Source organism: Mustela lutreola, chromosome 14 (genome assembly GCF_030435805.1).
Source record: "Mustela lutreola isolate mMusLut2 chromosome 14, mMusLut2.pri, whole genome shotgun sequence".
In the NCBI taxonomy this organism is placed as follows: Eukaryota; Metazoa; Chordata; class Mammalia; order Carnivora; family Mustelidae; genus Mustela; species Mustela lutreola.
Genome location: NC_081303.1, coordinates 37,117,523 through 37,130,638, shown reverse-complemented (window position 1 = coordinate 37,130,638; position 13,116 = coordinate 37,117,523). Strand labels below are relative to the sequence as shown.

At 55.2% G+C, this 13,116-nt stretch overlaps 1 long non-coding RNA gene across 1 annotated transcript; it reads left to right on the top strand.

The window, feature by feature from the left end:
- Positions 1-3,753: 3,753 nt before the first annotated feature.
- Positions 3,754-10,113, top strand: LOC131814721 (uncharacterized). Its single transcript, XR_009347426.1, has 3 exons — positions 3,754-3,980; positions 9,723-9,801; positions 9,978-10,113. It is a non-coding gene; the product is annotated as an uncharacterized LOC131814721 (long non-coding RNA).
- Positions 10,114-13,116: the final 3,003 nt, after the last annotated feature.

The window sequence follows — 13,116 nt, the reverse complement described above, 5'->3', positions numbered from 1 at the left end:
AAATAAATAAAATATTTTAAAACTTATATACACACAGGGAAATAGTAGCCAAGAGAGAGGACGGCTCTCTTTCAATTCCAAGAGTCCACACCAGAAAGAGGAATTCCACCTGTGGACTTGGAAGTTGGGGACACTTGCATTGGGACCCCGACCCTCTCCCCCAACAGGTACTTGGACTTTATTTTCAGACTGTTTCCTTATCTGTGAAATAAGAACTATAATAGCCACTATCTGGAGGGCTGTTGCAAGGTGTGAATTTAAAAAGAAGCAATCATGAAATACTTCTGATTTCTTAATTTATTCCCTCAGCAACACTGGATTGAACTCTCAAGATGGAAGAAATTTGAAAACAATATTAAAAAAAAATTTTACAACAAATTCGAAGGATGCCTGACATTTTTGTGTTTATCAAAATATGGTATAAATTAATGGGGGGAGGACGAAGTGTCCTGATTTTGAGGGGTTATTTCAATAAGGCTTTCCAGCAAGGCCCCACTTGCTGTCGGACAGTCAGACCGCCTGGAAAAGCAAGTGGAACCAGCTGGTGTTGAGCTCATATCCCCCATCCCCACCCCCAGGCAGGGGACCTGCAGTTCCTTTACCATCCCTAAAAGACTTTAGAGTAACTAAAATGGAAAAAAAAGAAAAAGGTGTCTCCCAGCATTTGGAAGTAACTCAGAATTGAAAAATATGCCCCCAAAAAGCACTCATAGTGCTTCATGATTTTATAGTCACTGAGTGATGGCAAAATGCCAGGGACCAGTTGGCAGAAAGTCAGTCCCCCCATCCCACCCCCAACCCTGCACACACTGAGGCCTCTGCTACATGCTCTGCCTTTAAATACATTTTGCAAAAACGGAGGCAATTCCCATCAGGGCCTCTGAGACATCCCCCCACTTCTGTCCTCTGAGGATCTACCTGAGGCTGCGGGAAGAAAGCTCTGGGCACAGGCAAGAGGGGCTGCCAGGGCTCCTCAAGTTCACATCCATGCCCACATGGGAAGGAACTTGCTTTGTCTGGCCATGAGCTCAGGAGGGTTTCGTGATGAGTTTCACCTTCTGTCGATGAGATATGAGTTGTTTTTAAATGTTTATTGCTTGGGGTGCCTGGGTGGCTCAGATCGTTGTCTGCCTTCGGCTCAGGTCATGATCCCAGGGTCTTGGGATCAAGCCCCGAATGGGGCTCCTTGCTCAGCAGGGAGCCTGCTTCTCCCTCTGCCTGCTGCTCCCCCTCCTTGTGCACGCACGCGCGCTCTCTCTCTCTCTCTCTCTCTCTCTTTCTCAAATAAATAAATGAAAAAGATCTATAAATGTTTATTACTCCCAGTGCCCGTATGCCAAATGTTAGAAATTCTGAATCCACTTTGTTAATATTTAATGACATCCCGAGCTCTTCTCTCAGCTCAGCCGCTGCTGGTGTGGGGCCAGGGTAGTAGTGTTCATATTTCTTTCAAAAAGCCCATCAGGACTCCTGGTGGGCTCCATCGGTGAAGCGTCTGCTTTGGGTTCAGGTCATGATCCCGGACTCCTGGGATGGAGTCCCACTTCAGGCTCCTCTCCCTCTCCCTCTGCCTTTAATAAATAAATAAAATCTTGGGACGCCTGGGTGGCTCAGTTGGTTAAGCGGCTACCTTCAGCTCAGGTCATGATCCCAGCGTCCTGGGATCGAGTCCCACATCGGGCTCCTTGCTTGGCAGGGAGCCTGCTTCTCCCTCTGCCTCTGCCTGCCACTCTGTCTGCCTGTGCTTGCTCTCGCTTCTCTCTCTATGACAAATAAATAAAATAAAAAATCTTTTAAAAATAAATAAGGGGCGCCTGGGTGGCTCAGTGGGTTAAGCCGCTGCCTTCGGCTCAGGTCATGATCTCAGGGTCCTGGGATCGAGTCCCGCATCGGGCTCTCTGCTCAGCAGAGAGCCTGCTTCCCTCTTTCTCTCTCTGCCTGCCTCTCCATCTACTTGTGATTTCTCTCTGTCAAATAAATAAAAATCTTAAAAAAAAAAAAAAAAAGTTTAAAAATAAATAAATAAATAAATAATAAAAATCTTTTAAAAAATGAGAGAGTGGTTCCTCTTTTTTTCCATTTTATTTTATTTTTTTTATTTTTTTCATCATTTAAAAAAAATTTTATAAACATATAATGTATTTTTGAGAGAGTGGTTTCTAATCGGCAGGCAAGAATGGTGGAGCAGGGGCTTGCCTCACGAGCTCGCTGTGGATGGACACACAAGGCAGGCTCACACGTGAAGACAGAAGTCCACGTGTCTGGGCCCCCCAGCTCAGGAGCCCTTCCAGAACCTCCTGGTGGTGAGCCCACAAAACCGAAAGCAGAGGGGCTGGGAGCTCTTCCGCTGTTTGTCAGGCACCTGAACAAGCGCAGAGAGAATAAAACAACATCTGAGCCCTTTGTTTTCTGTTTCAAGTTTTTAAACAGGAAGAACAGGAACAGGAAGAAAGAACAGGAGGGAAAAAGGCTCCATTGGCAAGAGAATTACCCAGCAGGGCCTGGGGCACCTCTTTAATTCCAAGGCTCCCTGGAGGAGGGGTGGGCCCCCATCAGGGTGAACGTGAACCCGCAGAGCCCCGGGGTGGGGGGAGGGGCCGCTGTCGGGGTGCACCGGTTGGGCTCCGCGGGGGGGGGGGGGGTGCTGCAGAAGGGCCCCCCTTGGCCAACAGACCTCCCATGTCATTGTTTTAGTGGCCTTTGTGTCCCTGGCCTGGGATAGGCCAATAAAGATGTGTTGGGTGGATAAGGAACAAACACATGCGGGGACAAAAAAGCCTGAGAAAGAGTAAGAAAGGAGAAAGAGGAGGCAAATGCGCCCCCCCCCCCCCGGGGAGGCTGGGCCTTGCTTCGATGACACAGACATCCCAGCTCAGCGAGGAACGAGGAACGGGACAGTGAGCGACTGCCCAAGTCACTGTGCATCGCCTTGCCTGGGAAGGGGTGATGGAGACCTGGCGGAGGGCAGGGCAGCCCAGAGAAGTGCTCGGGTGGAGGCAGGCAGGTGCCTTCACAGAGATACTCGGGCCCGGAGACCGAGCAGGGACTGAAGGGATCGCAGGGACACGGGAGCCACCTTCGCCCACACCTGCCCACCGTCCCCATGCAGGAGGAAAGCTGGGCCTCAGAAAGGTGCCAGGGACCGGGAGACCAGCCAGCCACGGCTCAAGCCCCGCCTGGGTCCCAAAGAGACGTGATGGGCTTCAGACACGCTTCTGTGGTTCCCTGAGATCCACGATGTGTGGATCTGGGCCCGCGCTCTGCCCTCTGGGCTCCGGGAGGAGCCCCGCTGGCGCAGCGGGTGGGTGGGTGGCAGGCCCGGCTGAGAGCTGACTGCAGGGGTGGGGAGGCCTCGCTCTGACCTCACTTCCTGGGGTGTAAGGTCGTTGCAGGCCCTGCACGTGAGCAGGAAGTGGGCAGGGCCCGCCGTTTTGCCTGGTGGTTCATGAAAGAAGAAACAGACAAGTCATAACCTCTGCGGTTTGGTTTATGTTGCAACATGGAAACCAGGAAGTTCTCTTAGCGGAGGCTGAGGTGCCAACCTGGGGGGGGGGGGGCCGGGGCTTGTCTGCTGGAGGCCGAGAGGGGGGCCGGCCTTTGTCCTGCACGGGAAGCAGCAGGTCCTGGCACAGAAACGTGCCCCCAAACGTAACCATGTCATCACAATGGGCCCATCAGACATAGTTTACAAGAACGGTATTTTTTTTTTAACACAAAAGGAGTTTGGTTCTCTCTAAAAACCGACGGCCCCTCCCTGAGCTTGACACAAGTCAGAAGCAGCTAGAGTCAGTGGGTGACGGGAGCAGGGAACACACTGACGCCCTTGGGTGGGGTCACAGGGCGTCCCAGCGGGCAGAGCCAACCTGGCCTTCTACATCTGTGGATCTGGTGGGTCTTGAAACCCTGTTGGCATCAGATAGATGGTCAGGAGTCCCCACCTGGATAAGCAAGTGCTCACTGCCAGAAAGTTCCACCTGCAGGTAGGCCCGGGAAGCCATGGGGAGGGGCCAGAATTTCAGCAGTGATTTGCCGGTTAAGGACAGAAGTACCGATGCTTGGTGACCTGAAGCATCGTAGCGGAGCCGCAGGAGGACCACAGCCTCTGACATTCCCACTGGAGGCCCGCCCCCCCCTCCCCCAGGCTCAGGCTCCCAAGGCTTCAGGGACCACGGGGAGTGAGGAAGCCAGCCTCCCTGCAGCTCTCGGCCACGGGCCACCTGTCCGAGCAGGACTGGGAGTGGTCTTTCTGCTCATCGTCGGTCAATGCTGCTCCTCCTGAGTGTCACCTTGTTCCAAAAGACGAGACCCTATTAACCACATTTCCAAGTGCACCCCAACATGGCCCCCACTGCTGCTGCCATGTCCCCGGCGCCCCAGGAACATTGGGGGGCACCCCCAGGGTGATCATCAGAAGCACTTGGATCTTCATTTGGGGTTTAAAATAAATACGCATTTCCTGGGGCAGGGAGGCAGCCGGAAGTCCCAGTAGGTGGGGCTCTCAGGGTCTGGGGCAGGTGGGCTCCAGAGGCCACAAGGGGAGCTCCACCAAGGGCCAGCTGCCTCTACCCAGCTGTCGGGGTGTGTCCCGAAACCTGGTCCTCTGGCTCTGTTTGGCTTCTGAGAACAAGGACACCTGTCAGGGCGGGGGGTGCTGGGGGTGTGGCACGATCACACAAGGCCCCATGTCCTCCCAGAAGGACGACGCCCTGTTCATGGGGTGAGGGGGGAGTTTTCACACGGCGGGAGGGGAGGACATCTGCAGAGACCCGTAGTCCCCGGCCTTCGGCTGCTGCTGAAGGGGCCTCCTGGTGGAGCTGGGGAGCGAGTCCCAAGTCCTGCCCAGAGAGGAGCAGGTATTTCTGTCCCGGGGCCCTTGCTGTCCCCCAGGGGCCCCCACCTGGGCTGCACTTGACTTGGGAGGACATCCTGACCAGCAGTTCCTGCCGTGTTTGGGAAAAGGCCCCTTCCCAGGTACAGACCCTGTAAATTAAAAGGTTCATGTCAGAGACACTTTTAATAATGCCAGATGTTGTTGCCAGCAAGACAATACGTTACAGTCGGCATCCTTGAGGGACGGCATGGCAGGCTCTCGGCCCAGTCCTGACGTCCTGAGCCTGCGGTGAGCCCACTGCCCTTGGGACACCAGGGAAGGGGATCACAGGTTCTTGTAGGTCGATGGTGGACAAAGGTCCCCTCATTCAGGCCAGTTTGTTCGAGCACCTGGCGCTGGGGAACAGCCTGGCTATGGCCAAGTGGGAGAGAGCAACAGGATAGCGGGCTACAAAGGGACCCAGCAGACGGGGAGGCCAGTCCCTGAGAGCAGGACCTCTGGCTGCCTGAGCCTCCCTCTTGTGCAAAATAGAGAGAAAACAAAGGAAAATAAAACAGTTCCGGGGGGCAGGAGGCCTGGAGCAGGTTGGATCTCTGTGCCCACCCCTCTCCCAGAGTCCTGGCCTGGTTGTCCATGGTGCCTTGAGCAGGATTCAGGGCATCGGGGCAGACTCCTAGCATAGCAGCACCCAGAAGGGGAACCCTGAGACTGCCCACCTCTCCGCCCTTCACTGGCTTCATCCCCCTCCCCACCCCTCTGTGCACTCAACTCTAGTCACTCCAGCTTCCTTGCTATGGGCTTCTACCTCAGGGCCTTTGCACATGCTGCCCTCTCTGCTAGAACAGTTCGCAGACACTGTGTGGCTCTCTCCCTCTCTTTGTCAGGTCTTGCCACCATGTCACCATCTTGGTAAGACCTTTCTTGACCACTCTGTTAAAAAACACAGCTCACCACCAACCCCAGACTTCCTTTCCTTTCCTCTTCAGCACTTTGCATCAGACACATATGTCACTCCTTTCACCTTCCTCTGCTGTCTGGACCTAGAAGAAGAGCTCCCACAGGGCAGGTGGGTTGTCTGTTTTCCCACCCCTAGAGCAGTGCCAGGGGGCATAGCAGGGGCTCCCTAAATTCTAGGGGAGAGAATGGCTATAGAGACTCGGCTTGGTAGAAGAAGCCACAGACTGCCCCTTCCTTCACAAGGACAGAGGTGTCTGTGGGGTAATCGGATGCCCCGTGAACGGCAGCGTGGCAACAGGAGCGTCCCCTTGACACCCACTGGCAGCCAAGCCCCTGCGCAGGCCGGTTACCTCCTTCCACAAGGACCGAGCAACTTCACCAGGTGGCCCTCTGGAGATGAGCCTTTGAGACTCTGTGTTCTGGCAGAACCTAGCTCCTGGAAGCTTCATTTAACTTTTCAGAAAACTTTCTAAGAACCATGCTTGTCAGAAACCCTCGGACTTTGCTGTGTCGCCACCTGTCAGACTTGGTCGGGGAGAACAGGAGACCCAGTGGGCAGCTGGGAGAGGATGCCAGGCAGAGCCCCAGGCGCGCGTTCCCTCCGGGGTCCAGGAGCTTGGTGCAGGCTTCCAGTGCCACATGGCGCGTGGTGCCCCATGTGTGTCCATGACAGGTGTGTGCCCCCCACCCCGCACCCTACCAGGAAGGCGGGCTCAGTGCCTGCTCCAGCCAACTGGGTCCCTTACAAGGATGAGACAGGGCACCATGGGTGCCAGAGGGGTGCAGGGCAGCCCAGGGGATGGACCTTGTCCTCTGAAGCCTCGATTTCCTTAATCAGTACAATAAAAATGCGCTTCTCCCACCCATGTTGGGCGCAGCCTGATTCACAGCAGCCATCATTCATGACGTGCCCATGGACAGGCGAGCAGACGAACAAGATGTGGCTTACTGCATGTCTCCGACGAAACATTCTGCAGTCTTACAGAAGGAAATCCCGACACCTGCTACCCTGTGGACGAGCCTGGAGGGCATTACGCCAAGTGCAGGAAGCAGCCACAAGAAGTCAAATGCATCATTCCCTTCTCTGAGGTCCCTAGAATAGCCAAATTCATAGAAACAGAAAGTGGACTGGTAGGTGCCTGGGGTAAGGGGATGTGTACCAGGGACATTACTGCTGAATGATTGCACAGTCTGTGGTCTGAGAAGGTGGAATGTTCTGCTGATGGGCGCACAAAAATTGGAATGTGCAGAGTGCCTCCGAACTGGGCACCATACTTTTGTGTCTATTTCACCACCATACAATAATTTTTTAACTTCTAAAGTCAGCTGCTTGCGTGAATACGTGTCTGGGTGCATTCCGGCTACAGAATCCCTCGGCTGGGGCACTGTGAGGTACTTACGTGAGGGAGGCGTATGATGTAGTGGGCAAGATCGTACGTTCTGGAGACACAGTTCCCACATGGAGACCCCCGGATTCTCGTCAGGCAGCCATGTAATCTTTGGAAAGTCAGCGCCTCCAGTGACACACAGCAAATCCTCCAGATAAGGGCTCACTCTTGTGAACTGTTGCAGTGTGGGCAGAAAAGCACGCCGGACTCTGCAGGGAAAGTTGCTCCCCACCAGGGATTAGGGGTCCGTGGTCTTACTAAAGCCAGCCTGTCAACGACCTGACATTTCCCACCTCGTGACTCAGCTGGAGTGATGGAGATGTCTGCGGAACAGTGCAAGTGTCTGCTGCCCCCACCCCAACCCACAGGCCACCCTTACAGCGAGTCTCGGGAGATCAGAACCAGACCAGTGTGCCAAGTGCTCCACACTCCACAGGGAATTACAAGAGGTCTTTAAGCAAAAGAGTGATCCAGTTGATTATCTTTTTATTCAAGAGACCCAGAAGAGTCCCCCCCAAATCCTGGAAAAGAACAGAGATGGTGGACTCACACTTTTTGATTTCCAAACTTACTCTCCATAGTAATCAAGGCTGTGTGGTACCGGCCATGGGATAGACATAAAGATCTATGGGATGGAATCAAATCCAAAATACACCCTCACACTGACAGTCCACGATTTTTGACAGGGGCACAGATACAATCCAATAGGGAAAGGACAGTCTTTGCAAGAAATGGTGCTGGGATACCTGGATATTCACATACGAGAGAATGAAGTTAGACCCCTACCTCACACCATATAAAAAATTAGCTCCAAATGGAGCAAAGACCTAAGTGTAAGAACTGGAATGATGAATCTTAGAGGGAAATACATGCATAAATTTTGTGAGGTCGGATTGGGCAATGGTTTCTTAGATATGATACCAAGCGCATCAACAACCAAAGGAGAAACATAGCTAAACTGACTTCATCAAAATGAAAAGCTTTTGTACTTTCTAAAGGCCATTTAAGGACACTATCAAGAAGGTGAGAATAGAACCCTCAGAATGGGAAAACGTTTTCCAAACCAAGCATCTACTAACAGACTTGACTTAAAAATACACAAAGAACTCTTATAATTCAATAATAAGATAATTAACCTAATTTCAAAATGGGCAAAAGATCTGGACATATGTTTCTCCAAAGAAGATCTACCAAGGGCCAACAGGCATATGGAAAAATATAACATCAGCATCAAGAAAATGCAAATCAAAATCACCCCACTTCATACCTGCTAAGTAGAGAGGAAAGAAGGGATGGAGGAAGGAAAGAAAAGGAAAAGAAAGGGAAGGAAGGGGAGGGAAAGAGGGAGGAAGGAAGAGGCAGAGACAGAGAAATGCCAAGTGTGGACAAGGACGTGGAGAAAACGGACCCCTCGTGCTGCGTGCAGCGGGTTGTACAACAGTGCAGGCAAACACTTGTCCACAAATTTCACAGCCGTTTTCCTCACAACAGCCAACAGGCAGAAACAAGTCCTTTGATGGAAACCAAGAGTCAGATGCTTAATGACTGAGCCCCCCGGGGGCCCCAGCTACTGTATTTTTTGAAGGTGTTCTCCAGCAGGACTGGAGTAGGGAAAGCAGGAGGGCAAGAGGACAGTAAGGAGGCTGTGGGGGTCATTCAGGGTGGAAACGACAAAGGTCAGGGTCCAGGCAGTGGCGGTGAGGGTGCAGGACTGGGGGTGGGGCCCGAGGATGGAGTCTACACCCCAGCCTGTCCACCTGCGGGGGCGGGGCTCAGGCTTACTGAGTACACCTGCGTGGGCGGGTCCGCGGAGTATCTCCTTTATTTCTTCTTCCCCATAACCCTGTAAGAAGGGCACAGGTTTTATGCCATGAGGCTGGGGCTTGGAGGGGTTCCGGGTTCCATCTCATCTAGGGTTCCCTCCTGCTCTCTCATGGGTCTCAGAATGTCTGCTGGGGGCTGGAGGGCAGGTGTGGGATGGCAGGGGGAGCCTAGGGGGCACGTGTGGGAGGGAGGTGGCAACCAAGGCCCCCTTTGGCTGTATTCAAACACATACAAACCCAACTGATCAAAGATACACAAATCGATCCCCTAAAAAGCAGCTCCCTGAGGAAAGCCTTCCTGTGGCTCCATAGGTCCCCCTCCCCGCACCCTCCAAGTGGGGCGCTGGGCTCTGGGGGAGCCATGTCCCCGCTGTCGGCCAGCCTCCTGCTCCCCTGTGGACCCCGAGCCTGCACAGGGTCCCTCTGTCCCCCCGCTCCCCGTCAGCACAGGGAACACGCAGTGGGCTAGACTGTGAGGACCTGGGGACCGGGCAGGCCACATCCTCGGGGCGCAGGGCTCGGGGAGGATGGGCCAACGGGGCAGGTGCGGTCGGGATGGAGCACAGGGAGCGTGGGAGGGTGGGAGAGATCCGCCTACACCAAGGCCCTGGGATCCCGGTGGGCTGGGGCAGGGGGAATGGGGGCTCGGGCAAGGACCAATAAAGTCTTATTGGAACACAGTCCCCCTGCCTTGCTCGACTCTGTGCACCTGACCTCCTGCAGACTGTGGACGGTCACTCACCCCTGAGCAAGAATGAGAGGACAAGGCCTGGCTGGCTGCGGGGACTCAGCAGGGCTGGAGGTATCGGGCGTGCGGCTGGGGGTCACCTCGGTGGGGTGGGTGCCGACCGACCGGGGCCCAGGTGGTCAGGGCCCAGGGGGCTCAGCTGTGCCGGGAAGGCAGCTAGCAGCCTCCATTCGCCCTGGCCGCCTGAGGTACTGGGTTGGAGAGTCTGAGGATGTCATTCTGCTCCGCAGGAAAGGTGTGGAGAAGGGCAGGAGGAGGTGGAGACACGAGGACCCCGTATTTTTCCCTCACATTAAAAGGTCTGTTTTCAGTGAGTTGAAAACAGATCAAGCTTGACTGCTGGAATTTCTTCTTGGCTGAAAAATAAAAGACGTCATCTTGGGATTTGCTCATGTCTAAAAATTCTGAGCAATTTCTTTGTTCCCTTGCTAAGGCCTAGCCCCCGGAGGCTTGTCCGGACATCTGTCCAGACACAGGCCCCTGCCGGCGCGTCCACCCTGCATCCTGAAGGAGGAAGTGTCTTTGTGCTGTGAGGGCTGCCAGGCCAACGTGGAATCCCCTCAGGGTCCTGGGGCACAGCTGGGAGCGAGCCTGGGCCTTGGTTCTTCCAGAGGGAGGGTGCCCTTTGGGGGTGGGTCCGCAGAGCTTCTCCGGGCAGAGAATGAAGCAGGGCACCCGTGTGCCTGGCTGTGGCTGCCCAGAAACACCCCGTGGGGGGCATCTCGGAGCCCCTGGGGGGTAGTGCTTAGGGAACAGAGGGATCCGAAGGCTTGGGGTTCCCCGTGAGCCCATGGAGTGGGAAGGGGTCCCCAGAAGCCGAACATGGGTGATCTCCCTCTGGGAAATGCAGGCTTAAAGTCAGATTTGTTTAGTTTAGGAAATGGTGTTTGCTGCTTTCACATTTCAAGCATCACAGAGTGATTCTGTGGTTAGGTGAGTAATAGAGACACTGACTTTTACAATTAAAAAAAAAAAAGGCAATTCCTTGGAATTGGAGGATGAGCAGCAGCACAGACCTAAAGGCAGCACAGCATCCGGCTCTCCTGCATTCCTCCCATCCCCCACGGTGGGACACCCTCCCAGGGCTTACATCACCAGGTCCTGCGGAGAGTGGACAAGTCTACCTGGGCTGTTTAGTCGTCACAACAACCTCTTGAGGTGCGCATTACTGTTGTTCCATCACCCCAGGTTTGCAGATGTGGGAGCAAGGCACAGAGAGGTTGAGTAACTCACCAGAGGTCACACAGCCAGGACCTGGAGAGCCAGGAATGTCTCCACCACTCTCCTGTGCTGCCTCTGTCAGGAACTGGGTGCCCCCCTCCCTAACACCTGACAAGTCACCAGGGAGGACATGCAGGAAGAAGGCGGATGGGCCGCCAGCACACACCTGTTCATGTTCCAGTCTACACAATAACCCGTTTCCTCATCTCAACCACACCATACTCCCCTGAGGAAATCGAGCCCCAGTACATTAAGTGATAGTCCTGGGGCCTCTGCCTGGGGCCACAGCAGCTGCTGGGGACAGCTTTAGGAAGGTCTCATTTTTACCTTGGCCTTGGCAATCCCAGGGCCAGGGGGCGCCGGTGGTGGGGGGGTGTTGTGGGGTAGAGGACCGGGGAGGGGAAGCTGCAGGCCCTATTGGTGCCAGGGCACCCAAGTCACATAAGCATCAACTTCATGCAAAGTCTTTCTGATCAAGCCCTGTGTCCCACTTCTTTGGGTCCTGATCCTGAAAGCCACCAGAGGAGAGGCATGGATCAAGGTCAAGATCTCCCTGGCCCAGGACCCCAGGACGGTAAACCACCTGCTGAGCCACCAGAACCGCTGCCCACTTCCTGCCCTAGTTCTATGCTAGGGTGGAGGCTGGCTCTGGGTCAGGGTGGAGGCTGGCGTGCAGCCTCCGGAAGAGGGCAGGGCAGGGCCACGGTGGCGCAGGACCGCGGAGAAGCTGTGCGCAGCCCTGGGGAACAGTGCAGGGGCAGCACGGGGCAGGCTGGAGCCCCTTCCTCTCTGTTCCTGGAGGATGCTGGGGTAAAGAAAAGATGCTGCAGAGAGAGGACTGCAGGGCTGGGGAGAAGAGGCTTCTCAAGGTCAGAGGCCAGAACTGGCTGTCCCACCGGAGAAGAGGAGAAGGAGCTTTCTGGCCCCAAGGACGGCATGATTTGTGCCTTCTCTCTCTTGCTTATTCTTCCAAACCAGAAGAAAGGAACCAGCTCCAGCAAGGGACTTGTGTTCCACCTGCTGGCCCTTCCTGAGGGGAGGGGGCTGAGTGGTCGAAGGTGGGGATGATCTCATGGGCCCTGGGCCAGGAGACACTCCAGCCCGAAGCTAGGGTGAGAGACCCCTAACTGAGAAGGCACGGCCACTGGGAGTCGGCAGGAGCTTCTTCAAAACCATGTACTTGCTCCTTGGCTCCTTCCAGAAACACACAGAACTGAAAAGCAGGTGCCTTGCCATGGCCCAGAAGAGCTGCATGCTCCCCAGATGAGGCCCTGACCCCGGGAGGGGTTATTGGGCAGGAGGGGGCTTGCGCCAGGGGACCCCCGAGGGGCTGGCCAGCTCCACACCCCGAGCCCCTGAGACGGGGGGGGGGGGGGGCGTTGCAGGTTGGAGTTCCCAGGGGAAGCTGCTACCGCCATCCCCCTTCCCACCAACCCCTAGCCCTGCCCCCTCCCCCACCCACCAGAAAGAAGGCAGGTCACCCGCTGGGGCTGCCTGGGCACCTGCAGGAGCATGCAGGGGCATTTCTGGGCCAGGAACAGACCCAAGCCCTTTCTTCTCCCATCTTTCCGTCCTGTGCCCCCGCTGCCTGCCCCAAGTGTTCGGGCATTCTGCCGGGTCCCCAGGGGATCACACACCTCATGCTTGGTGTGGCCTAGGGGCTCCTACCCAGGGAACTGCTCCCTGTGGGATCCAGAGTCCCTGTCCAGACCACGAGCCCCCCACCCTTGATGCTGATAACTATGGCCATTTGGAGCTGGGGTGAGCCAGGGGTTGGTTTGTGCCCTCCCTGAACCCCTAGCCCCCGTGCCCCAGAGTGTGACCTCATTTGGAGAGTGGGTCTGTGAAACAAATAGCGAATAGCAAATTGGTCTCTCAGCCCCTGGCTCCTGACCCAGGCGGGGCTCCCAGAACACTTGCCATTTCCTGGGGGACAGGAGGGTGTCTTGTTCTAAGGAGGCGACTCTGAGTGGGCTCCCAGGTGGAGGCGGTCACAGGAGAGACCAAGCCACATTTAGGAGAGGGGCTGGAAATGGATTTAGTGAGCAGTCACGCCTACACGATGAGGCCTCCATAAAACCCCAGTAGTAGGTTCTGGAGGTGCGTGGAGGGTGGTACTCTGCCAGGGCCCGGAGCTCACATGGACCC